This window comes from Neopelma chrysocephalum, unplaced genomic scaffold (genome assembly GCF_003984885.1).
Source record: "Neopelma chrysocephalum unplaced genomic scaffold, ASM398488v2 Primary Assembly neopelma1_42, whole genome shotgun sequence".
Lineage (NCBI taxonomy): Eukaryota > Metazoa > Chordata > Aves > Passeriformes > Pipridae > Neopelma > Neopelma chrysocephalum.
Window position 1 is genome coordinate 12,775,111 of NW_020897700.1, and position 23,800 is coordinate 12,798,910.

Consider the following 23,800-nt stretch of genomic DNA (forward strand, 5'->3'; position numbering starts at 1 on the left):
TCTCTTCTCTTCTCTTCTCTTCTCTTCTCTTCTCTTCTCTTCTCTTCCTGTCCCTTTTTTTTTCTCCCTCTCTCTGTGTCCCTTTTTTCCCCCTTGTTTTTGAAAATTCCTTCTTTCAACCGAACTGTGTTCGGGATATTGTTGTTGCGTGTAAAAGAAATAAATTACCCAATAAATAAAGGAGGCTCCTGTTATGACAAGTTCCAAGCCAGAGCAACATTTTATGAGTTAAAAGAGCCCTTGAGGGGAAGAAAAATAAAAAGGGAAAGAAAAAGGTAAAAGCCTTTTACAACAGGATCGCTGTCAGTTGTAGAGGTGTAGGGCAGGGGCGCAGTGCTCATATCGCCCCCAAGCCCCACTGAGGCGAAGCTGTCGGTGTCCTGGGCACTCTGGCGGACGGGGCGGGGACCGCTCCCGGAGAAGAGGACTTGCAGGATCAGCCCTCAGAGTTAATCACCGGCAAACCCTCCGCAGAGCTGGCAGCACCGGGAATTGGCAGCTCGGCAGGGCGCTGCAGTTACCTCCACGACGCTTTTCTTTCTTTCTTTCACCTCTGCCAGAGTGTTAAAACTATTGCGAAATAGCGAGGGATCGCCTCGTCTCTCTGTGGAGCCTGATCGCTGCCTGCTCACCTTCAACTCAACCGGGTGTTATCCCGGCGGCGGGGAATGCGCGCACGGCTCTTGCCACCCGCCCCGTAGCTGCTACCTGGGGCAGACAGCAGCGGGAGTCTGGGATCGGTGTTCGCCGGGAGCCCTTTTTACCCCGGGCCGGCATCTCCTAACGCGTGGCCAGCGTGCAAACAACGCCAATCCGCTGCCTCCGGGCGCGGAATTTTCTCTAGAAATCGAGAGGGAAATAAGAAAATGTTGGTGGTGGGGATTGTAGAGAGTCAAAGTCTGAAGATGGTTTGTTCCTTCTGCAGATCCTGGGAGGGGTTTCCCTTCGGCCGGGGGAGCCATTCCAGCCGGGAGCGGAGCGGCTCTGTCTACCCAGGGAGGGCCGGGACGGGGTGGGGCAGGCAGCCCCCCGGCCAGCGAGAGCCCCCCGTTCCTCTAATCGATTGTATGTGCCTGCGCCCTTAGCAGCCCCTCTCCGAGCCGTGGCAAATACCGTAACAACTCGCTTGTCGTAAATTACAGAGACCTCACCCTGGCAGGGAGACGCCAGGGAAACGTCCGGTTTGTCTGCAGCTTTGGAAGGCACGGGAGGAACCGGCCTTGCTGCTGCCCTGATTTCCCTTTTCCCTGTTTCCTCTTCAGCAGCCTCTTTCATGGAGGGTGATAACGCAATGACTCACTGGCACGTTTCGGTGGAAGGGAGCCTTTTTGTCTCACATATCCACCCCCCTTTTTTTTAAAAGTTGTTAACTCCCGTTTATGATCGAAACGTTACTCTCTGCGTTTTGTTTCGTTCTGGCTGCCATTGGTTGGCCTGGGTTTAATCAGAGGGAAAAAATGCTCGCCATAAATGTAGCTATTGTTTGGCTGGAGAGATGGGGGCAGAAGGAGGAAAGCAGAGAGGATGGGAAACTGCGTGTGACAGTGATGATGGGACCAGCCGATCCGTCTCATGGAGCCCTAGTCCTGTGCTCAACCCTTCCCAAAACAGAGCTCTCTCTTTCCGCAACCTGCCCGCAGCAGTATTCAGGGGAGCCGAGGGCATGTTATCTCAGGAACATAATGCTAATAAATGTGCTCAGATGTTGGACATTCCCCTTGCCTGTTTTATAGGGTTTCGCTGGTGGTGCTTAATGGGCTGGGTCACCGGGACTGATGCTAGCAAGGTTATTAGGATTAAGTAACCTAATGAATCGTATGGCCATTAGCGGGCTTTGAAAGAAGGTAGTTTTCCTTGTAAGCTGGTTTTCTGTCTCTTAACACGGGCAATTATTTTTAACTGTCCCTCAATCACAGGTCAGAGGGGGCTTTCTTTATTTATTTATTTGTTTAAAACCTCGTTCTGATGCTTAGAAATTGATTTCTGCACAGAAGGAGCCTGTCTCTTTATCTAGTGGTTCTTCGAAACCTCTGGGCGAGCGGGGCGCCGCGGCCGCTCCCGCCCTGCTCGGCGGAGCAGCCGTTGCCGGTGCCTTTCCCCGCTGCTGGCCAAGGGCATCGCTCAGAACGCTGCTCCGGGGGTGCTTGAGGACGATTTGCACTTATTTTTCCCAGAGAAGGGTTTTTCTTTCTGTGCCTATTGCCCAAGCCAGGTAAGCGATGCGATGCTCCGTTCCCTCTTCAGCGGCTCGCTCCGCACCGCTCCCTCCCGAGGAGCCCTTTTAGGCTTCTTCCTTGGCGGCGGTTTCACCACCACGCACTCGGGTACCACCACCGGGCCCCGCCGCCCCCCGACCCGGAGGACGGCGCTGGGTCAGCACGGGCGTGGGCAGGCCGACGGCGCCGGAGCCTGGAACTGCCCGCTCTCCCCAGGACAGCCGGGACGAGCTCAGGTTAGCAGGAGCTAGCTCTTGGCCATCCTCAGTCTTTCTTCTCCGGCAAGGAGAAACGAAACCCTTTAAATTTTTTTCTTTTATTTATTTATTTATTTATTTATTTATTTTACATTTCGGTCTTTTTGGCCCTGGGGTTTAAGACTTTTTTTTTTTTCAAACCTCGATGCTTGCCCGCCCTCGAGAAGGTAGAGTCTGAATGCACTGAATGTGGACGCAGGTTAAAGATTGTAATGCTTCTTCGGTGAGACCGGGCCAGCGGAGTGAATCTCCGCTTTACTTAGAACAAGTGTCGACGCAGTTTGATCAGGTCTGAAATATTTGTCAATCAATATTGTGGTCCTTTTTTGGACCGTTCACACTCAAAAAACCTGGATGTACTGGTGAAAAAAATACGGGGAAAAAACCGGCAAGAGTGTGTTGGGAGTCGAATCCGCAAGCTTTTTTCCGAGTGCCTCTGGGAGCTCAGCAGTGCCTACGGCGCTCAGCCGGCTGCTGTGGCGGGACTGGGGTGAAAGAACACAGGGGTGTGGGGCTGCAGCGGCTGGAGGCAGAGCCTCTGCTCCCGGAGCAATAGAAGACCTTGCCCGGCGAGACCGGGGTCTCTTCTGAAGAGCTGCCACCGAATGACATCTCTCGCGCCCAGCGACATGGCGCTGGAAGGGGTACAAGGGAGAGCGGGCTGGTGGCAAAACACGATGACGTTTTTTCCAGCTCACGGTCAAGCAGCAGAGGGGCATCGCACCTGCCAGGCTGTCTGGCTCCCTGTCGCAGGGAAGGGGCTGCTCCTCGGGGGGCCCGGCGGCAGGAGCAGTGCAAGGTGTCCGCCTGTAGAGGAGAGGAAAGCTCCAGCCCGTCTGACTTGGAAAGAATCCACTTTCCCACAGTTTTTTCAATCCCCAATACTTTTCACACCCTGTTAGGAGTTAATACCGCCGAAACCGCTAAACGCTTCCATGCCTAAAGGTACGCCCCGCCAGGGACTGCGCCTGGCGGCCCCCAGACCCCGGGCAGGCCGGGCCGCAGCGGCGGGTAGCGTCGCCAGCCCCCGGAAAGGGCTCGTTTCCCTGGTGGAAATTCCTCGGATGCTTCGTGCTTAGGCTAACACGTCGGGCTGGCTTTCTTTGAAAGGGGTTTGGCGGGCAAGGGAGGGGAAGGATTCCCTGGATACCTTTTGGAAAAGAGCGCGGAGATACTGCGGAGCCGCGCCAGCTCCCTGGGTAATATTTCAGATGCAAGCCTCTCGGCGTGAAGAGCCGGCTCGGGGTCGGCTATGCTGCCTGGGCTCTGCAGTCAGCACCTCGGGCGGCAGGGAAGCCACACGGGGTGTATGTCAAAAGTAAAATGGACCTTGCCTGTAGCCGAAGGATTAACCTTTCTTTCTTGGGGCGGGTGGGGGGGTGGGGATATTTTACTGGTCTGTGGTTGAACTAGAACCTTTCAGCCACCGCTCGCCCCGCCCCGGCAGCCGGTGCCCCTGCGACAGGCCGAGGGCAGCAGCCGCTCCGCTCCGGTGGTACCTGATCTCGCCCCAGCGCCACCACTCACCCCGCAAAGCCAAGGGCAGGGAGAGGGCCGCTCTTTCCCTGAGCTCAACGGAGACTATGAGATAGCTGAACGCACTCCGCAGGAAAGAGCCGATCGGAGGAGCATTTCCCGTCCTATTTTCCCACCGAAGTAATCGCTTGGAAATTCCGGGTCACATTTCTTGTCACTCCATTCCAAATCTGCAGACACCGTCCCCAGCAAAAGCGTTCTACTAGGGTCTCCCTAGTGAGCTCGCAGCGAGATCACTTGTCTTCGAGAAGCTCAAAATTCACCCAGAAAGCCTAATCCTGCAATGTCAGGCGGTCAGGCCAACTGTGCCCAGCCTTTGAAGCAGTGGGACTTGTAGGCTCTCACTCAGAGCCTGAAAAGGTTTGTTCGGCGTGTTTGACCCCACAAAACTTTGTCCCCGGCGCAAAGTGAGAGCATCTCTGGAGTCCAGCGCTGCCGTGTGCCCCTCAAGCCCTCCATGCACACGGATGCGCCTCTTCTTGCACCTCTCAGCTCATCAGCAGCCCTTCTTTTGCAGTAACTCCGGGGAAAGACGAAACACCGGGCCGGTGGGTACCAAGTACATCATCCCCAGCCCCCGGTGAACGCTCTCAACTTTGTAGGCGTTGCAGCATTCCTCAGCTTCGCGTTTGCTCTCCGTTCAAAACCCGTTAAAACCTTGTGGCGGGAAAGGGAAATCCGTCAGGAACGTGCACTTGGCGGGACACTCCGTTACCCTGATTTGGCTGTTCCCCTCACCGTCGGGAAATGCCCTGAGGGCTGGGCGCGGAGTGTGCCGCACGGGGAGAAACTGCGAGTGCGGCGCCGGAACAGGTCCCAAGGCACAGACTGTGGAAATCTACGAGAGAGGCTGATTCCCAGGCGGGGGACGCGATTTCCCGGGTTCCGCTCCTGCCCAAGCTGCAGCCTTCCCAGCCGTTCCTGGGGCCAGCCGAGTGACGCTGCCCTGGCCCGGCCTCACCCGGGTTACGTCTCAAGGGATGTCCTCGCAAAGTGTCATAGGGAACTTTGTGTATAACCCGGGAGGAGGGCTCTTCGCTTTTGTCCGGGCACGAACGAAAGGACTTACCGGTATTTATCGCTTCCTATTGAATTTGGAAGCCCTCAGGTTACTTTTCCCCAACCGCAGCACCATCCCGGATAGAATAGGAGCTCTTCTCCCCTATCCACCCACCCAGCAGAGGAAACCACTGCAGCGGAGCCAACTATTAGGTTCAAACCCCCTCAGCAGCCCGAGGCCTTCGATCCCACAGCATCTCTTCCGCCTTTCTTTACTTTCCCTGACGCGACCGAGAGGCGGGCGCCCTTCCAGGCTGCAGGAACACCGCAGGGAGCCTCCACATAGCCCGCTGGTCTCCAGGTCCCGGCGCCTCCCCGCGCCTACCCAGCCGCCTGCTGGATTCCGATGGATCCGTGGGGATCCCGATATTCCACGCTCGAAGCTCTCGCCCATCTCAACAGGGGGGATGCCCGTATGGATAGGGCCGCCTCCTCCCTCACGCTCCTCAGCCCTCAGCAGGACCCTAAATCCTGTCGAAAGTGAGGGACCTGCGGTGAGAGTGCTGCATAAACCAGGCAGATGCCCTCACTGCTCAGGGGTAACTGTAGAGGGTCACTTCTCCCAACCTGCTGCTGGCCAGAGTCCTGAGATTCGATGTAAACCACACCCTGCCCGATAACGAGGTCATTTCAACTCGATGATAGTTTTTATACAAGTAGCAAGTAGCAAGCTCTCAACTCAAGAGCTAGGAGGACTTTCAGGGAAAGGATGCTCTCTGCAGATGCCAGACGAAGTTGAGAACATCGGGATCCGAGCACGGCAGTAGCGGACACCGCAGCTGGGCGGCCAAGGAGGGCCCTTACAAAGAGCTGTGACCCGCGGAGAGCTGTCACCGCGTACTGCCCGCAGCGGCGAACTCCCCGCCGGGCAATGGCAGCGGCACCAGCGAGATGCAGGCGCCCGTATGCTCCGGTTGATCTCACCCTCGGGCCGGCCCCGTAGCGCAGGGTACCTTCCCCTTCCCCGAACAGTAGTGGGTGTCGTGCTGCCGCTCTGTACCACCGCAGCGCAGGCAGGGTGCGAATGAACCGAGCCGCCCGAGGGGAGGCTCAGGTTCAAGGCCGAATATCGCACTCTCACCACAGCTCAGAGCAGCAGCGGTGGGACCAAACAACCCTCCCTTCCCACCCCCCCCGTCCCAGGTGCTTCCGTGGCGGCGCGGCGGGTCTGCGAGGGTTCAGCGGGGCTGGAGGGGGCGTCAAACCTGGCTGGAGAGCATGTAGGTGCGTGCATGTGAATGAGTCTTCATAAATATCTGTACATATGTGTGTAAAAATACACGCACATTTACGATTAATTTATGTTGCATTAATGCAGTCGAATAAATATTAGATTGGTTTAGTTACCTTATTAAAGAATAGTGAGTTAGTCTCACAACTTCCCTTCATTTGTTTCATGTGCTTGTAGATCTGTAAGAAATACAGACTGAGGAATGTACATTTTACGTATTAAAAATATAAAACCATACACAAGTATACTATATATATGTAACCACATATCAACATGCATGCATAAATGCACATGTGAACTTTACTGAAACGCTCCGGTTTGATGATACGGTAGGATGGGACATGAGATACGAGGTGATGGGGAGTGATACAGCGTCCCTTTGGATGTGGAACTCGCGGCAAGGTCTGCCGGGCTCCCCTTTCCAGGGCTGACAGCTGTGGCACCCCAACTCCCTAACCCCGTGGGCCCCGCCCTCCGCGGCCCGTGAGAAAGGGACGGGAATTCCCTGACGCTGCCCCGTGCTCGGGCGAGGTGGGGCAGTGAGACACGGGTGCCTTGTCTGAGAGACGACAGCACGGTGTCACCTCCGGCCCTCCCCGGCAGAAAGCTGTCTTATCAGAGGAGGCAAGAGGTGCCTGGAGTTACGAGAAGATAACTCTCTCATCCCACCTGTAGGCCCCAAGAAAAAAATAAAGAAAAAAAGTTCTAGAGAGCTCCCAGATGGCAGTAGGCAAACGGGATAATATCCCTCCTCGGTGCATTGTGAAGAGGTGAAGCTGGTTTTCTTTCGTGCTTCATTTTGCAAAGCTTTCTCAAGTGCCTCAAACTGCTGTTTCCAAAATTCGCGTGGTGCAGATCACCTCCTTATGAAAAAGCCTGCATTTTCCTACCTCTTTTTTTTTCTTTTCCTTTTCTCCTATAACTGCCAGCTGCAGTGTACAAGGGTCGTGAATAAATGCATCCGTCCATCCCTCCTTTAATAATCTCCTATAAAGTCACTCTGTAACGTAGAACAGTGATTTCAGATCTGAATCATTCGCTTAGTTAAAACAATAAAAGAGGGGATAAAAAAAGATCCAAACCCACCCCTGGAGGGGAGAGGGGAGGAGACGAGAGAAAAGGGAAAGAGAAAAAGGAAAGGGAGTCCCACCGTTTTGATTATTAATATTTTCCCACCCGTGTCTTGCATGAAGAGCCTAGAGCGGGCACAGAGCAAGGCAGAAGGAGCTGCCGAGCCCCTGAAGCCACGGAGCTGGAAGGTCACAGCCATTGAACAGCTCTTCCTTCCCGCGCGGGAGGTGGGGATTGCATTTCAGGTCAAGTACGCGGCCAGGCAGCGGCCAGGCCGGCTTCCCACAGAGCACGGCTGCCGGCCACTCGGCGGGGCAGAGCCCGGGGCAAGGTCGGGCCTGCGCCTAGAGGAAAGACAGGAATTTGAGACGGTGCTTCACTCGGGGAGGAAACAATCGCATTTCCAGCGAGGAACACAGCAAGCTCTTAGTTATTAGTGAAAAAAAAAAATAGAAGAAGGCAAAAAAGTAAAATAAAAAATGCAAAAAGAAAGAAAAATTAGAAGGAGAACTAAAAAGTAAAAGTTAAAAAGGAGTGAGAAAAAGGGTAAGAAAAAATTAGCAAAAGGAGAAAAGGTAAAAAAGGGTGGGAAAAAAGTTAAAATACTGCCTTGTGTGCTGGGGACAGGTTGAATCCTCACCTCGAGTTGCACTGTGCCAGCTCTCATTGCAGCTTGGTGTCTTGGGCTGGCACTGTACGTTGGGATGAGATCTGGCCTCACGCCTTCGCACGAACCAAACCCAACATCAAAGGGCACGCGATAGACAATGTGGAGCACACATGGGAGGCTTGTAAGCCTCTTCTGTCAAAATGTGTTTCCTGGTGCTTTTCTGCCCTATCAGACCTGGCCTCCCGGTGCCCTCACAGGACTGTAGAGAAGCAGCAGGGACCTATCGACTTCTAGAGATGGGCTATGCATACATACAGTTTCTCAAAGTGGGCCCGTGGAACTGCTAGTTTCCTTGTTTTCTCCATGGTGCTGCAGTGACTTGTGGCAAATTAATAGACATTGTCATCCAGGGGTGTTTTTAATTATCTTTTTGGGCCTCTGCAGATTTAACTCATCTTCTGCTACTTTGCTGTACAAAATAGACACCAACCCAAAATCCGCATCCAAACTCAGCCCTTGCAGTCAATATCTCACCTCTTTGCATCTACATCCCTCCAGCCAACATCTAGTTTAGCCAAACAAATCTCCACCTCAAGTTCAAGGGCCTGATGGATATTCCTTTACCCCTGCTGATCTGCCAAGGTCTGGAGGCCAGTAGGATCTGACATGAGTTGTAATGGGAAATGGAGGAGGATTTTAAGGCTCTGGACTGGTGGGGAACAGATAGGAGATAGTAAATGAAATTAAGACCACTTGGTTCTGCATGAGTATTCAAGAAAAAGTCTTATAAACACTTTAGGTAATAAATTAAATAAAGTTCTGATTTAGGAGGAAACTGGGAATTCATAACACATTTTAAAGATTATTTGTTTTTCTATATATATTTTATTTTTTCATTTATTATTATGAGAGATTATAAAAAACAAGAGCAAAAGGTTTGTGTGCATCAATTTATATACTGCAGTATACTACAATAAATGCTACATATTTATATGTGTACTTATTGCTCATTGCCATAACAAATCTAGAGAAAAACTTAATGTCTTGGAATCAAGACACAGAACTTAGAAAGAATTCCCTTATACTGTCTACACCCAGGAATTTCCTATCACTTAACTGGGACACAAGTACAACTCACAAATTTAACAATGCTGTGGATTGGGTGGAAATCTGGTGTTCAAATTTAGACTACTTTTTTATATCATCATGTCTTTACCAAGTAACTCCTCACCACCAGGGAAGTCACTGAGATGCCTGAAGTTCTGCTCCACACATGCACTGAAGCCTTTTGGTCTTGACAGGGCTAAGTACATATCTCGCACCTAATCCCATCAGGATTCGAAGACAAAGGATGCCTCCTCCCTTCAGGAGCCACTTCTGGCAGTGCACATGTAATGCGTGCTCACACTAACAGGGATCTGCACAAAACACAGTGGCACCAGAGCACAATGGGGAAATGCCAGCAGTCCCATTTTTCAGAGTAAGTTGTTGGTCATGCAAGTATTGAGGGAGCCATCTTCTTCACCTCTTTGCTTTAGGGAATTCACAATCACATTTCCCATCACTGTGGTATGTAATGGCCAGTCTTCGCGAACGAAGATTTTGGGAAAGGTCTTTTACCTTTCCAGCCTGTGCAATGGATTTTTTAGGTGAGACACAGCCTGCGCTGAACTGAGCCCACCCTTTAATCCTAAGGTTCATCTGCCGGGGCCAAGCGAGCTTGGACAATGGCAGTGAGGTCCTCAGGACGTAGGTTTGTTTAGAGTGACCTTCTCATAGATGGATGGCCTCACAGGGCTAACGGGCTCCATCTGCCCGGGGGGACCGAGGAATCGAACCTGGGTCGCAGCAGTGAGAGTCCTGCATGCTAACCACTAGGCCACCAGGGGTAACTTACATAATATCAGGCATCCGAAGGACAGAGACAAGAGATAGTCTTCTTTCTTTTGTGCTAAGCTCCATGGCACAATTGATGATTTGGTTCCTCTTTCCTTCTCCTTCTGTGCCAACACCAGAACAGCTTCTGCCTAGACATTAGTATACCGCTACAGACTGTGGGAAGTAGAAATTTAACCTTTCTAAGGAACTGAATGAGGTACCCAGAGCCTCATATAAATAAAAAACCCCAACATATTTTTCAGTTTCTGACTTAAAAGATTTATTTTCCACCACCTCAATGCAGGAAAAGACTAAAAGACATTGAGCTGGTCAGTCATCCCTGACAGACCTAGGTAATGCTGAGATGTTTGTGCAGAAAACTGATGGAAGATTTTGTTCCCAAGAGAAAAAAAATGGAAGGATTTTTAAACCTCTGGTGTGTCAGTCTGTCCTGAAGCAGTTAATGAAGAGGCTTTAGAAAAGGTCCAAACTGGACTGCTCTCTTTGGGTTGGGTGAAGTGGCAACGGACTTTGAGATCTTGGGTAAGGACAGGGAGTAGCTGTGCTCATGTGACTGGAAACATGTTCTCAAAGGCACCAGAGCAGGATGCCACTTATGTGGGGCACTGTTGGCATGACCTAATTGCAGCTGGAGTCCCCAGGAAGTGCATACACGTCAGACTCCTATCCTTCTTGAGGACAAAACCTGCAGGCTTTGTGCAGCCATCTCCTCTGCCACCCACAGATGTTGCCCCTCCTGTGGCTTCTTACCCTCCCTAGGTTCCTTGTTCAGAGCTCATGTTGCCCTTAACATCTGAAAAATTAAGTCCTTGAAGTTTAGTCTGACCTCACACACAGCATTTGAAGAGCCAAGCTAAACTCAGTACAGGTGAGGGGGCCTTTGAACGTGCATCTGCATTGCTTAGAGTGAAAGAATTCAAAGGCCCAAACCCGTGCACCTATTATTTGCTGAGGGTGCTTGAATAGGGAGTAGAGCATAGGGTCCAGAAAGCACAACTTTTGAGAGATCTGAACCAGTCTTCCTTCTGTTACGTGTCAGTAGAACCTGTCAAAGAAATTTATTCTAATAAATATTTTAAGAACCCAGGGGCAGTGGTAAAACACAAAACTTAGCACCTTGCACTGGCAGTCAAACCTAAGAGTTCACACAGCTGATCAATAGGGGAGGCTTTGGGGAAGTACAATTTCTGGTAAAGAAAGGAAGTGTGGAAGTATGGTTCATGTGCCCAAGGCCTTAATCTCCCCCTACCCAACCCCCATACAAATAACCACATAATTTGTAATCATTTATTACAGTTGGAATTGTCTTGACTTTTAAAAGACTTTTCTCATTAGACAACACTTTATTCCTTGTAAAGCATATTATTGATCTTAATATGCAGAAAATACCATAGCTAGCAACTCAGAATGTCTGTGCCATTTTTGCTAAACAATGAGAATTGATGAGGTTTGGCAGGACATTAAAATATTTAACACTATAACTTTGAGAAGTCTTTTATGTGTTTGTACTAATAGGAAAATCTTTTAACAGGAAAAATGTTTTTCTCTGCTCCACTAAAAACTCCAGTGAGGGATGATTCTATTTGCATTAAACCCAATGGGAGGCTCGTTACTGACTTCAAAGTCAGTTCCAAGAGGGATTCCATTTTGGAAAATCATGACTAGAAAAAAAATAAGTCTCAGACTTTTAGTTACATGACTAGTGCCATTTAAATCAGCATTTAATTACATGCCCTAACTCTTCAGAGTGTCTGGGGCCAGGGCATTTGGCTTTGCCCAGAAAAGTTGCACACTGCCAGCCTGAGCATGGTGGATATGTCAACTCTTACTGTATCATGTCATCTGAAGTATGGGAGCTGGACCAGGTGATGTGCCCAGGGAAGTCACAGGCCTGTATCACTTAGCTCTAAGAGTCTACTTTGGAGACACTTTGTTTTTTTAAATTATTTTAACTGTCCAGATCTGTTCTCCCTATAGAAACCTGGCTTGCAGGGCTCAGTTCTGGTACCTGGGCTGATTTGGTGTCTTTACAGCATTATGTGTAGGGTACAGAGCTTGGGTGAAATAGTACAGGAGGCAGCAGGGTATTCAAAAACCAGAGCATTGCTACAGAGAAGATTACAATACCTAAATAGGTAGTTGCAAGAGGGAAAGCACTTCTGGTTCAATTACTTGACTCAAGAAGGAGTATTTGGCAGCTGGATAAATTTCTATATTTTTGTCCATTGTGAGCTGCTTAAGGGCTGTGGCAGAACCCTGGTGAAATGGGGCTATCCTCACCTTAGGGCTGCAAGAGCCCTAAGTACTCCAGGTACTCCTCAATCCAGTGAGCCTGAGCATTGCCTCAGGCTGGTGCATGCCAGCTGAGCCCTGCAACGTGTGTGTCCTCTGACTGTGTGTATTTGCATTTAAGATGAAGGAGTAAAATTATTTAGGCTACCTAGACAGCCTAAAAGAACGTTGTGATGCAAAGGAAGCTGGAAACTTCATTCCTGTCTTCATTCTTCTGTACTGAGCTCATGTGAAGGTACTCTGATCCTCTCGACGCCAAGCACAAAAATTGTTCTTGCCTGAGCTCTAAGGCCAGAGCTCAGGGTCCTGTTAAGGCCTCTTGGACTTTTGTAACATTAAAAAAAGGCTGGTACACTTCATTTTAACTATGCAGCTCATCCCCAAGTTTTCAGGAGGTAGGCAACTAAATCATGAGCATCATGTTATGTGCAAAGATCAGAATTGCTTTCTTTCAAATTGCAGTCTTTCCTTTAATCCCAGAAGGCAGCACTTCTTATAAATGACATTAGGAAAAGATCAAAATGTAAAATTGGTATCCTGTAATCGTATTTATTTCTATACACAACAAGCTAAAATGCTGGCATCTTTTAATAGTTTTTTCCATATTGGACTCTTTGTTTGGTTGTGGTTTTCCTGATGTATCCTAGTAACATGTTTAGTTAATTTATATTGTGTGTATGTGTAGACAGATATACACACATCCATATGTATGCACACACATAGTCCTCATTAAGTAAGTGTTAAACCTACCACAGCAGAGTTGGGTTTGGAGGGCAATAGGCCTGAAAACTGCAAGTCTATTCCTTTTGCAGAGAGGCTGCAGAGACTGCTCCAAGGAGGCACACAGTCCCCAGCAGGGATCTGGAGCCCCTGCACCTCTGTTGTGAAGCTTCCTCTCGTGTGTGCACCCCAGGCAGGATTAAAATCCTTATTTTTCACTGGGAGCAAAGTGCCATGCTTACAAGCTCTCCTGAGGAGGTGGGTGCATCGTGCCCCATGACTCTCTTGCATGTGCAGAGCCTGAAGCGCTTGGCCAGTCCCTTGGTAGCAGAGGGATTACTTGCACGTACATTAGCAGTGTGAGGACTTGAACCTTAAATTGTTAGAGAATCTCAACTGTTGCAAGACAAACTGCAAACACAGAAATATTTGGCAGATGATGAAGAAAAGAGGGATTCCACATATTGCGCAGTAAAACACAAATATAACCTACTTACCTGATGTTAGAAGACTCACTCTTCAAGAAGTCAATCCTAGCCATTTCTGCCTTTATTAAAACAAGCAAGCGCTGACTCCAGGGCTACAATACACACTCTTGGAAAAGCCATACACTTCTTATTCTCCTTTTTTTCCAGGCCCACAAGAACAAGTCCTGCACTGTTGTATTTACTCTATAGCAAAACTCCCTTCAAGGAAGATTCTGCAGACCTAAGGACTGAGGAGTCAGGACTGGGAATAAGGAAAGGAATGAATAACTTCCTTCATAGCTGGGTTAGAAAAAGTCAGCTGCTTTCTACAGTCAAGCTAAAACTAAGAGGAGATGGTCTGCGGTTAAGAAACATGAGGGAAAATTTTCACACCAAATGTGAAAAATGAGAAATTGCTTTAATATATCATAACTTGCCATAAAAATATGAAATGTCTTCCTTTCCAGCTTTAAAAGAAGACTTTTAAACTCTACTGTCTTTGATTTGTTAGGGCAACTTTATTTTTTAATTCATAAGTCCTTGAGAAAGCATAATGAAGCCCTTGATATTTTTATTATTTTGATTAGTGCTTCATTGTATAAGGATCTGGTTATTGAAACATACACTAAATATTGCACAGTGAAATGTCTTGTGACTTATTCAATATATAGAAAAAATGTGAGATTGCAAAAATGGTATTCAATTTTTTAATAAAAAACTTACTTGATCACACATTTCTTTGCTTTATTTTCTCACTTATTGTGTATATATTTGAAGAAAAATGTCTGTGTCTGTTGCATATTATCTATCTAACACTAGAAACTGATGCTGTTATTTATAAGTTACTGAGAAAAATAAACCAGTTTGCACTTTGATTTCTATCACTCCTGGTGAGTGATTCTTCTGGAATAAACATAGCTCTAACACATGTAAACAACACAGGAAACTAATAACAAAATTCTTTGGATTTCTTTCAGATGCCACATACTTCATTTAAATATATGTGGCTTTCAATTTCAATGATTTTCCAGTAAGTAATAAACTTTGCTCATTAAGCATTCCCTTAAACTAAACATTTATTACTTTATAAGTGTTATTTCAACTAAATCAAGTGGATGTTCTTGGTAAATTAATGCAAAAGATCTGTTCAACCATAGAAACAGGGTGGCTTTTTTTGAGTTTGGGAAACTCTGAGTTTCTATTTAAACTTCAAGGGAAAGAGATGCAGTACAATACGTTGATTTTTTAATGTGAAAAACATTGATAATATATTTTGTAATTAATCTACCTTTCTCTCATAAGCTCAGTGGTAATACATGGGAAAAATCCCATCAGTTGGATAAAGTTATATATCTGATCCATGAGTCTTGGGTTAATAGTTTTGCACAGAACTGGGTTGGGTGGTTTTTTTCCGTACCAGCTGTGATTAGTCATTATTTTCCTGGAAGGATGAGCGGGGTATCTTTTCTGAAAACAGAATTCTTTCAAGTGTGCAATTTTAAGAACATAATAATATAATAATAATGGCCAGTCTTCGCGAACGAAGATTTTGGGAAAGGTCTTTTACCTTTCCAGCCTGCGCAATGGATTTTTTAGGTGAGACACAGCATGCGCTGAACTGAGCCCACCCTTTAATCCTAAGGTTCATCTGCCGGGGCCAAGCGAGCTTGGACAATGGCAGTGAGGTCCTCAGGACGTAGGTTTGTTTAGAGTGACCTTCTCATAGATGGATGGCCTCACAGGGCTAACGGGCTCCATCTGCCCGGGGGGACTGGGATTCGAACCTGGGTCGCAGAGGTGAGAGTCCCGCATGCTAACCACTAGGCCACCAGGGGTCCCTTTAAGAACATACAGACAAAAAAATATTTTTACATTTTCTGTGCTTACAGAAAGAAACATATTAAGAAACATTTTGTTCTCATGGCAGTCATAATATGTGTCTGAATTCTAACAAATTTGTTGGCACCAGTATTTGTGGGGACTTTGCAGCTTAGAAAACCCACTCCCAGGTGTTTGGGTGCGCAGCTTACGATGTGAAAAAGCCCTAACACAACATAGAGGTTTGGTATGGGACACAACAGCACCTTCATTGCCCTTCCTTACTTGAGAAACTAGCAGCAAACTCCTTGAGGGGTCAACCAGGGGGACCATGTTGGCAGCCGGTCACCAGTGGTGTTCCCCAGGGGTCAGTGCTGGGCCCAGTCCTTTTTAACATCTTTATCGATGATTTAGATGAGGGGATTGAGTCCATCATCAGCAAATTTGCAGATGACACCAAGTTGGGAGGGAGTGTCGACCTGCCGGAAGGCAGGAGGGCTCTGCAGAGGGATCTGGATAGACTGGAGAGATGGGCAAACTCCAATGGAATGAAGTTCAACAAGGCCAAGTGCCGGGTCCTGCACTTTGGCCACAACAACCCCCTGCAGCGCTACAGGCTGGGGACAGAGTGGCTGGAGAGCAGCGAGGCAGAAAGGGACTTGGGGGTGCTGATCGACAGGAGGCTGAACATGAGCCAGCAATGTGCTCAGGTGGCCAAGAAGGCCAATGGCATCCTGGCCTGCATCAGGAACAGTGTGGCCAGCAGGAGCAGGGAAGTGATCCTTCCCCTGTACTCTGCATTGGTGAGGCCACACCTTGAGTATTGTGTTCAGCTCTGGGCCCCTCAGTTCAGGAAGGACATTGAGGTGCTGGAGCGGGTCCAGAGAAGAGCAACGAGGCTGGTGAAGGGACTTGAGCACAAGTCCTATGAGGAGAGGCTGAGGGAGCTGGGGTTGTTTAGTCTGGAGAAGAGAAGGCTTAGAGGCGACCTCATCACTCTCTTCAACTACCTGAAGGGAGGTTATAGCCAGGCGGGGGTTGGTCTCTTCTCCCGGGCAACCAACAATAGGACAAGGGGACATGGGCTCAAGCTCTGCCAGGGGAGGTTTAGGTTAGATGTTAGGAAAAAATTCTTTACAGAGAGGGTTATCAGGCATTGGAACGGCCTACCCAGGGAGGTGGTGGATTCACCATCCCTGGAGGTTTTTAAAAAGAGATTGGACGTGGCCCTTAGTGCCATGATATAGTAATTGGAGTTGGATCAGGGGTTGGACTTGATGATCTTGGAGGTCTCTTCCAACTCTACCTATTCTATGATTCTATGATTCTATGATTCATGGGAACCAGCCTCTTCTCAACCTGAACTTCAAGCACTGGGCTGAATTCAGAGAAGACCATGGTGCCACTGCTGTGTGCCCTCTGCTCACACGGGCACTTGGCTGATGTTGGCTCCTTTTCCACACAAGAACCAGGAGGAGGTGGGCAGTGGCATGGCTCAGACATCTCTTCCTGTCAGGAGTCGCTAGCACTCAAAGGGGCTGCCAGCTGTGAGGCCTGTGGGAGAGATTTCCTTGCTCTGCCCATGTCAGATATCAGCGCACAACCCAGTATTTAACATGAGTGCTAGGCTTCTGGATCTTATCTCTTAATGATGCACAGGCTCTCCTTGGGGGACAGTGAATCACCACATTTCTTGAGTGCTAGCTCACAACCAGCAGCACTTATTATGGGGATTGCATTGGCCAGGAGTCTGCATGAGGTGACATTAGCTCTGATCACAGGACTCAAGGGCTAAAATCTATTAACTCAGATGCAACAGGTTTTAGTTTCTTTTGGTTCTGTTTGGATGAATTGGATTTGCTTCAGACATGACTCATTGCCACTTCCTGCATCTCCATGATAGTTCCTGCAGGACCCTTAGCTGTGGAGCATGCTTGCACCCAGTTCAAACATAATGCAGATTCTCATGTACATTTTTCATACTGAGGCTTAATTTGAATTAAACATGGCAGGCCAGAGGGTATGCAGTAGACATCCTTGGTTCTCTTAGTAGACTGAAAAGAGAACTACAAAGAAAAAGAAAAAAAAAGGGGGGCAAAAAAAGGCAGGAAAAAAAAAGAGAGAGAGAAAGGAAAGGAAAAAAACCTCCCTCTGATATGTAAAGGAAGAAGTCAAATTCCAAAAGCTCACAGGAAGCCAAATTCTCCAGGCACAAGAAAAGTGACATTATCCAAATGAAACCTTAGCACAGCATGGAAATGTGATGAAGAGTAGGGCTGGTATTTTCAGTGAGGCTATAGACATATATGTAAATACAATCAAATTGGGAACACATTCTAGGGATTAAAGAGATCTGTGTAGCACTAGAAGAAAGAAGCAGCAGATGTAACTGCTAACAACAAAAGAAGGGATTTCTGGCCAAAGTTCAAGATTTTCTTACGCCCAAGTTCATTGTTGCAAATGAATCTGGACACAGTAAATAATTTGTAGTGACTTGTAGATCTGATTTTTTTGTTGTTGTTATTCATGAACTAGCTACCATTTACCAACATGCTGACTTTTATAAATGAGTTCCTTCAGCAAACACGTAACACAGATGTATTCCCATCTAGGCAATGTCACTGCTCTATTAAACTGAGCCACTACAGTGGCTGTGAGATGGGCAATGACCAAAAAGCACTGATGACTGAAGATGAACAAAAAGATTTGAACCCTGATCAACAGATTTCCAGCAGCAGAGAGGCACGAACTCCCATGAAGCTGATCAACACTTTAAGGAGGCCCCAGGCATCATGCTTCACATAAGCCTCTCTTGATGAAGGAGGGGAGGTACCAGATGGGGAAGACACTGAGTGGAGCAATGGCCTGGGAAACAAGACCTGTCAAGATAATCCAAAACTGATTTCAGTTTCTGGTGTCTGTAGCAAGAGCTCACTGGATGTCTTAGCAGTAGGTATTAAACAAGCTATTAAAATTGAGCTCTATAATTAAGAAATTTTAGCAGGTCAAGACAGGCACTAAACCAGTGATAAATAAGTCACCTCAACTTCCACACATAGTGGAGAACATCCTGAACACACAAGAAGAGTGCTCAGCCAAAATTAAACTGGAAATAAGACCCAGCTCGACAAGTCTCTTACTTCTACTGGTCACCTGAGATACATCAACAGTATTTTCCACATTATTAATGTAACACTCCTGTCTGTGTGTTGTGAAGACCTGAAGCCTGATAGGTTAAGGAAGCCCATAGAAATGTTGTATTCAATGTCCACACGTACTCCACAAGTCTCCACAGCAAATGATGCAGTTTGTCAAATTAAAACTAGTTAAAAATTAGGAAAGCAAATGCAGAAGACAGTCCCTTACTGCCTGCAACAAGGGGATCTCTGTTTCGTTGTTCAGTGATCCTGAAGGAGAAAGGGCTACCGTATTGTCCCAGTGGGAGATGAAGAAACAAGCATGTTCTGACCATCATTATTTTTAAGGGACTGGCAGCAGCAGATCTTCTAGATCTGGGAGAAAAGGAGCCACGGGGTGGTGAGAAAGTAGAATTTCTCTGGTTCCCAAGATGGTCTTCTATGCTGATGCCTTAACCCCACAAAGCCATGTGCAGGGCTTGCCCTATGCTGGGTCTCACTGTGGCAGCCTGGCCATGTGGTGCTGCACCAGACCTAAGGGATCACCAGCATGGGGAGCCGGGTCTGCCAACCCATGGCCATTGCCCCATGGCACCAGGCAACCGCTCTGCTCTCTCTCGCTTGTTGTAAGCCACTGTGTCACCTCAGACTGAGCTCAGACCACAAGCCCAAGTTCTCATCATCTTTACAGTGGGAATGGCAGTAGATTAAACAATGAAAAAGTACGACTATTTGTTCTATTTGTTATTCAGACTGAAAGTCCCACTTTGGCACACAATACTTTTATTTTTATAAGATCCTGTTCTGTTAAACAAAAAAGGAGCAGATAAAGCAACTTTATATATAGATTTCCACCACTCTTTTTAAAGTCTACATTCAAGCATAGCTATTAATGATCCAGGATGCTAACTACTATTAATATCTTATTACAAAAGCTTTTCAGCTTGCTTTTAACAAAAAGAAAATCTGGTTTAATATAAGAAGCCTGAAAAATTGCCAACTATAAAAGAACATCATTCTCTCTTTTTACTTTTTTAATTATTTGAAATGCTTCTGAATTCCCAACATAGTTATTGAGATCCAAGGTTATGATCTAAGAGAAAAGTTATGTTCATTTAATTAAAGTAGCCTTTTGCATTTTTAAAAAAAGTTACTTTTGAAACATTCATATTGCCATTTATGAGCTTTGGGAGGACAAGGGGCTCTGGGGATTGCTAATAACATACAGATAGCCATGTGTTACTCTCACCTCCGCTGTTTCCCTGAGACGGATTCTTCGCTGCTTGTGCCATATGCAAAGTAATGGTAATCTATGTCTGTTTCATGGACCTTTTGAATCTGTGTTGCAAAACACTTAATGTTTATGTTGCAGATGGGAAATGGAGGCACAGAAGATGACCTGAATTGTCCCAGGGGGTCAAACTACAGGCTAGTGGCAAAGCTTGTCCTTGAACAATACCTTCCCAAGTGACCTGTGATAGGTTTAAAAAGCTATCACATGAAACTTCTGACTCCTCTGCAACCCGTTGATACTGCAAATGCAATGAATAGAGAAACACATTCACTGATTTCAGTGATTTATACTGCATTGAAAAGAAAGTTAGCCAGAGTGCATGGTCAGCATGATTAAAAAAAAGCAGTAAGAGATCATCATCAGCTGATATTTAGTAAGACATCAGTCTGGCAATTTCATCCCACCTTCAAATAGAGAGTTGTCTTCAGAGCAATGCTCTGGTCACTCTGGGAACTGTATAAATGCAGCCACAGCATGCCAGCCAGCCATTAAGCCCCATCGGTACCGTGTGCTCTTCCTTGGAATTCCATTTTATACCTACTACATTGTCAGAGTAAATGGAAAGCTGAATAAAAAATCCAAATCTGCACAACAACATGAAGAAATTCATACAAAGGGATCTCGGGCTCTCACCAGTCAAATGGTGAAACAGTTTGGTTTTCTTCTCTTCCTCAAAAGTTAAACCATGCTGACCTCCCTCAGAGTCACAGATGTACTTACGAGGTCTAGCTCCGTGCCTAATTGCCAGAACGCTGTCTATGATGAAGCCTATTTTTAAATAACTTCCCTTCCATCTTTGAAATCAAAGAGAGAATATGTGATGTAAAGAACAGCCTAGGTCCAGATAAAGTTTTAAAACTTATAGAGAGGAAGTAAATGACAAGTAAAGGAAGAGAAGGATGGTCTAGCAGCCAAGATAAGGCTCATAAATTCCCCAGGTTTAAGGGAAGAGGAGTTTTTCAGAATGCCAACCCTGCACATACTGTGGGTCACTAAATTTCACCCCATCAAGCCTGCGATGAATTCAGACTGACTATGGCATTATTGGTATTGGTCCCAGCTTTATTTTGTCATAGCCTCAGTGAAAAACTAGCCAAATCCTCATTGCAATGAAAGAAAACTGTCTAGAATGGGGGTGGAAATGCAGTGAAAGTAAACAAAAAAAGCCTTTGAACCATGTCAGGGTCAAAGCTGGAGGATCAAAAATTGTGTCTATAGTGTCTTGTGAGCCAGCCTCACTAGTGACCCACATGGTAGTGTGACTGCTGGAGCAAACATGTCTTCCCTGCCAATGAAGGGAGAACAGCTTACCTTGCCCATGTAGGCAACACGGATAAACACAAGTGCAGACCCCCCATGCAGGGGGACTGGCGTGTAGACTGTGGGCAGTGCATGCACACCCATAGGCACAGAGATGCTTTTTCTCCTCATGCCTGAACTGCATTGCCACCCCTTGGAACTGTCACCCCTCCAAAAAGGCTGGGTTTGTACCAGAATAACCCTTTTTTCGGCCGTGAGTCACCTGAAATGTCACATCTTCGAATGGCAGGAGTTCTGTGTGTGTTTCCATGCCCCAGTAGCACACAGGACTGGGGAGAAAAAGTAAAATCAAGGCAGAAGCCTTCCTAAATCCATCATTCCTCTCTGTGATTGGTACCATTGCAACAGTTTGCAAGGGAAAAGCAAGGAATGGATCAGATGGAGACAAAACAACAAGAAGAGATTGCAACGTAAGATATCTCTTGACCATATACAGGTTCGCTTTCTCTCTCCACACTCTCCTTCTATTTTAAATACAGCACCTGGTGCAAGCCTGGTGTGCAGATGGTCCTGCCATGGTGCTCGGAGTGTGCAGCCCTTCCAATCTGGCAAGCAGCTGTTTCAGTTTCTTTTTGCCAGGCAGCCAGTTCAGAATAATTTTTACTTTTCTTTACCCTTTTCTACTCCCTCTGTACTGAGCCCTACCCTCCGCAATGTAAATTGGAAGAGCAGATGTATAATCTGGGAAATTTTCCACATCCATCTTTTAAATAGGAAGGTGGATAAGCTAACTCAGCTCTTTAGGGCCCCAGTTCGGAAAAAGCACTTTAAGCACATGCTTTAAGTCATGTTGATTTAGGAAAAGCAAAAAAGGCTGGTGATTTCATAGGTCTTAAACACATGCTTATGTGTCCTTCCTGAAGAGCAATATGCACCTGAACAGTGGCCCGATTATGCCAGTGCAGAAGGCACAAAAACAAGTGTTCACTGTAAAATACAGAAGCCAAGTAATGTCCCACTTTAGCTGTTTATGGTGGTCACAGTTTCATTGATTTTTGAGGTCAAAGAAATGTGCTGACTCTAGAATTTGTACTGGGGTGTACAAAGTCAAAAGCAAATATTTAAATCCTGGTCATCTCCAAATCTTCCAAATTTTTCCTCTGCCAATGAACTCCTGCAGTCCTTATCCCTAAGTAAAAGTGTTGATAGAATTACTTGAACTGGCTTATTCAGATTTTAGGAAGGAGAAAATGAAAATAGTAAAGTATTCCTCACTAAGGATGGTTTCCACCAGATGCTGAGATGAAATGTTGCAATACCACAGAGAAATGTGGTACAGCATAGACAATTTTTCTTGTCAGTCAACTGGACTTGGAAATGGGCAGCAAACTAGTGCGAGCTGCTTCCTGGAAGGACTGAGTCCTCTCCCACATGTATTTTTGCATGCTGTTTTCTCTTCCACCCAGCACCTGTATCCAGCCTTCCCCTCTCCTTGCCCCTAATCTGCCCCAACAAACCCCATTCTTATTGTTCCTCTGCAGTAACAAGAGACCCCTTTTCTCTGGAGGACACTGAGAAGCTATATTCACCTCTCGGTCCCCAACTTTTAGTCCTCTCAGCAATGACTAAAAGCACTTTGCAGACTGCCTTGTCTGGAACACCTTTCAGTGCCCCAGTGAAAGGTGGGGAAACTGCCCCAGCCCAGAAGCTTTCATCATTGTTCCCACAGCCCTGTCACTGGCTGTCTCCTTTGGTCTGTTGCCCACTGAGCTCCAAGGCACAGGCTCTTGGTGGTACAGCATGAGCCTGGCATCTGCACCAGCTGCTCATAATGAAACGTAGAAATCTTGTCTGGGTATTGCTGACATGGTTTCCCAGAATGCTTGACAAACAAAGCAAACAAATGAAGAAGAGCTAGCTCCTGGGCAATCATCACCCATCATCAGGGTCCCCTTTCCAGGAAAGCAGACTTCCAGCCTTCATAACTGCTATGCCACAGATCAATAAACACAGAGATACAAGTAAATAGATTTAGCTTATGTCAGAAGCCTGTTGGCTCATGATTTCTGCCAAGAGGTTGCTGTGAAAGTCTCTGACTTTCACTTGTTTTTGTTGTCTTTCAGGAAGATCTGAGGAGAGCAGAGAGCCAAGGCGTACCTCCACAATCTTGATACACTGAAGCCAGGTATCAATGGGCACAAGTAAAACCAAGGAAGGAAGAAGAAATTTGGCTGGAGAAATTAATATGGAGATAGTTTCATTTTGTCTTTTTGCCTTTATCATAGATTGTAGCAGATTAATAGAGATCAGATTTCATTGCAGCTGCCTATACCATACTTGACCTATACAGAAAGAATTTGGTCCCTGAGCCTGGAAGTCAGGCACCCTTACCTAGCTCTGATTTCTCTTAAATATTTTTAATTAAACAAGGAAGGAAAAAAGTGAACTGACAGTTACGTATAATGAAGTGGGAATGGGCTATGAATACAATAAGAACTAATTAAACAGTGAGGGTAAGACCATAGTGATTTCTTTCTTTTTCTTCTTTTTATTTTTTTTTTTTTTGGTGTCAGACTTTTAAATGAAATACATGTGCATTAAGACTAAGGCAGGATTTAAATCTGCTACACACACTTTCCTTCAGAGTACAACACATGACAGATGTTAGTCACATCACTTAATGCACTACTGCATTAGGCTTCAGACACCAGTGGACTGTGCAGGATAGGAACCTGTATGGGAGAGCATAGGAAATGAAGCTGAAGAAGTACATTTTAACTTCTGTTATGGGTGCGCTTGCACATGTGTACACTGAACCTGTGGCACAGCAAGTACCACAAAGCCAAATCATTTCCAAATGTTAAGATGCTTCAGCCTGTTCTAATAAAAATATCCGTATTTCCCTAGCATGTTACTACTGAAGATGTGCAAAT

The 23,800-nt window shown here is 46.7% G+C and overlaps 1 long non-coding RNA gene across 1 annotated transcript in view; it reads left to right on the forward strand.

Annotated features, from left to right (window-relative positions):
- Positions 1 to 23,350, forward strand: part of LOC113964434 — a 29,125-nt gene extending 5,775 nt beyond the window's left edge. Inside the window, exons 2-4 of the long non-coding RNA XR_003533194.1 lie at positions 14,336 to 14,388; positions 19,686 to 19,780; positions 22,991 to 23,350. This is a non-coding gene — a long non-coding RNA (uncharacterized LOC113964434). The remainder of the gene's footprint in view (positions 1 to 14,335; positions 14,389 to 19,685; positions 19,781 to 22,990) is intronic.
- Positions 23,351 to 23,800: the final 450 nt, after the last annotated feature.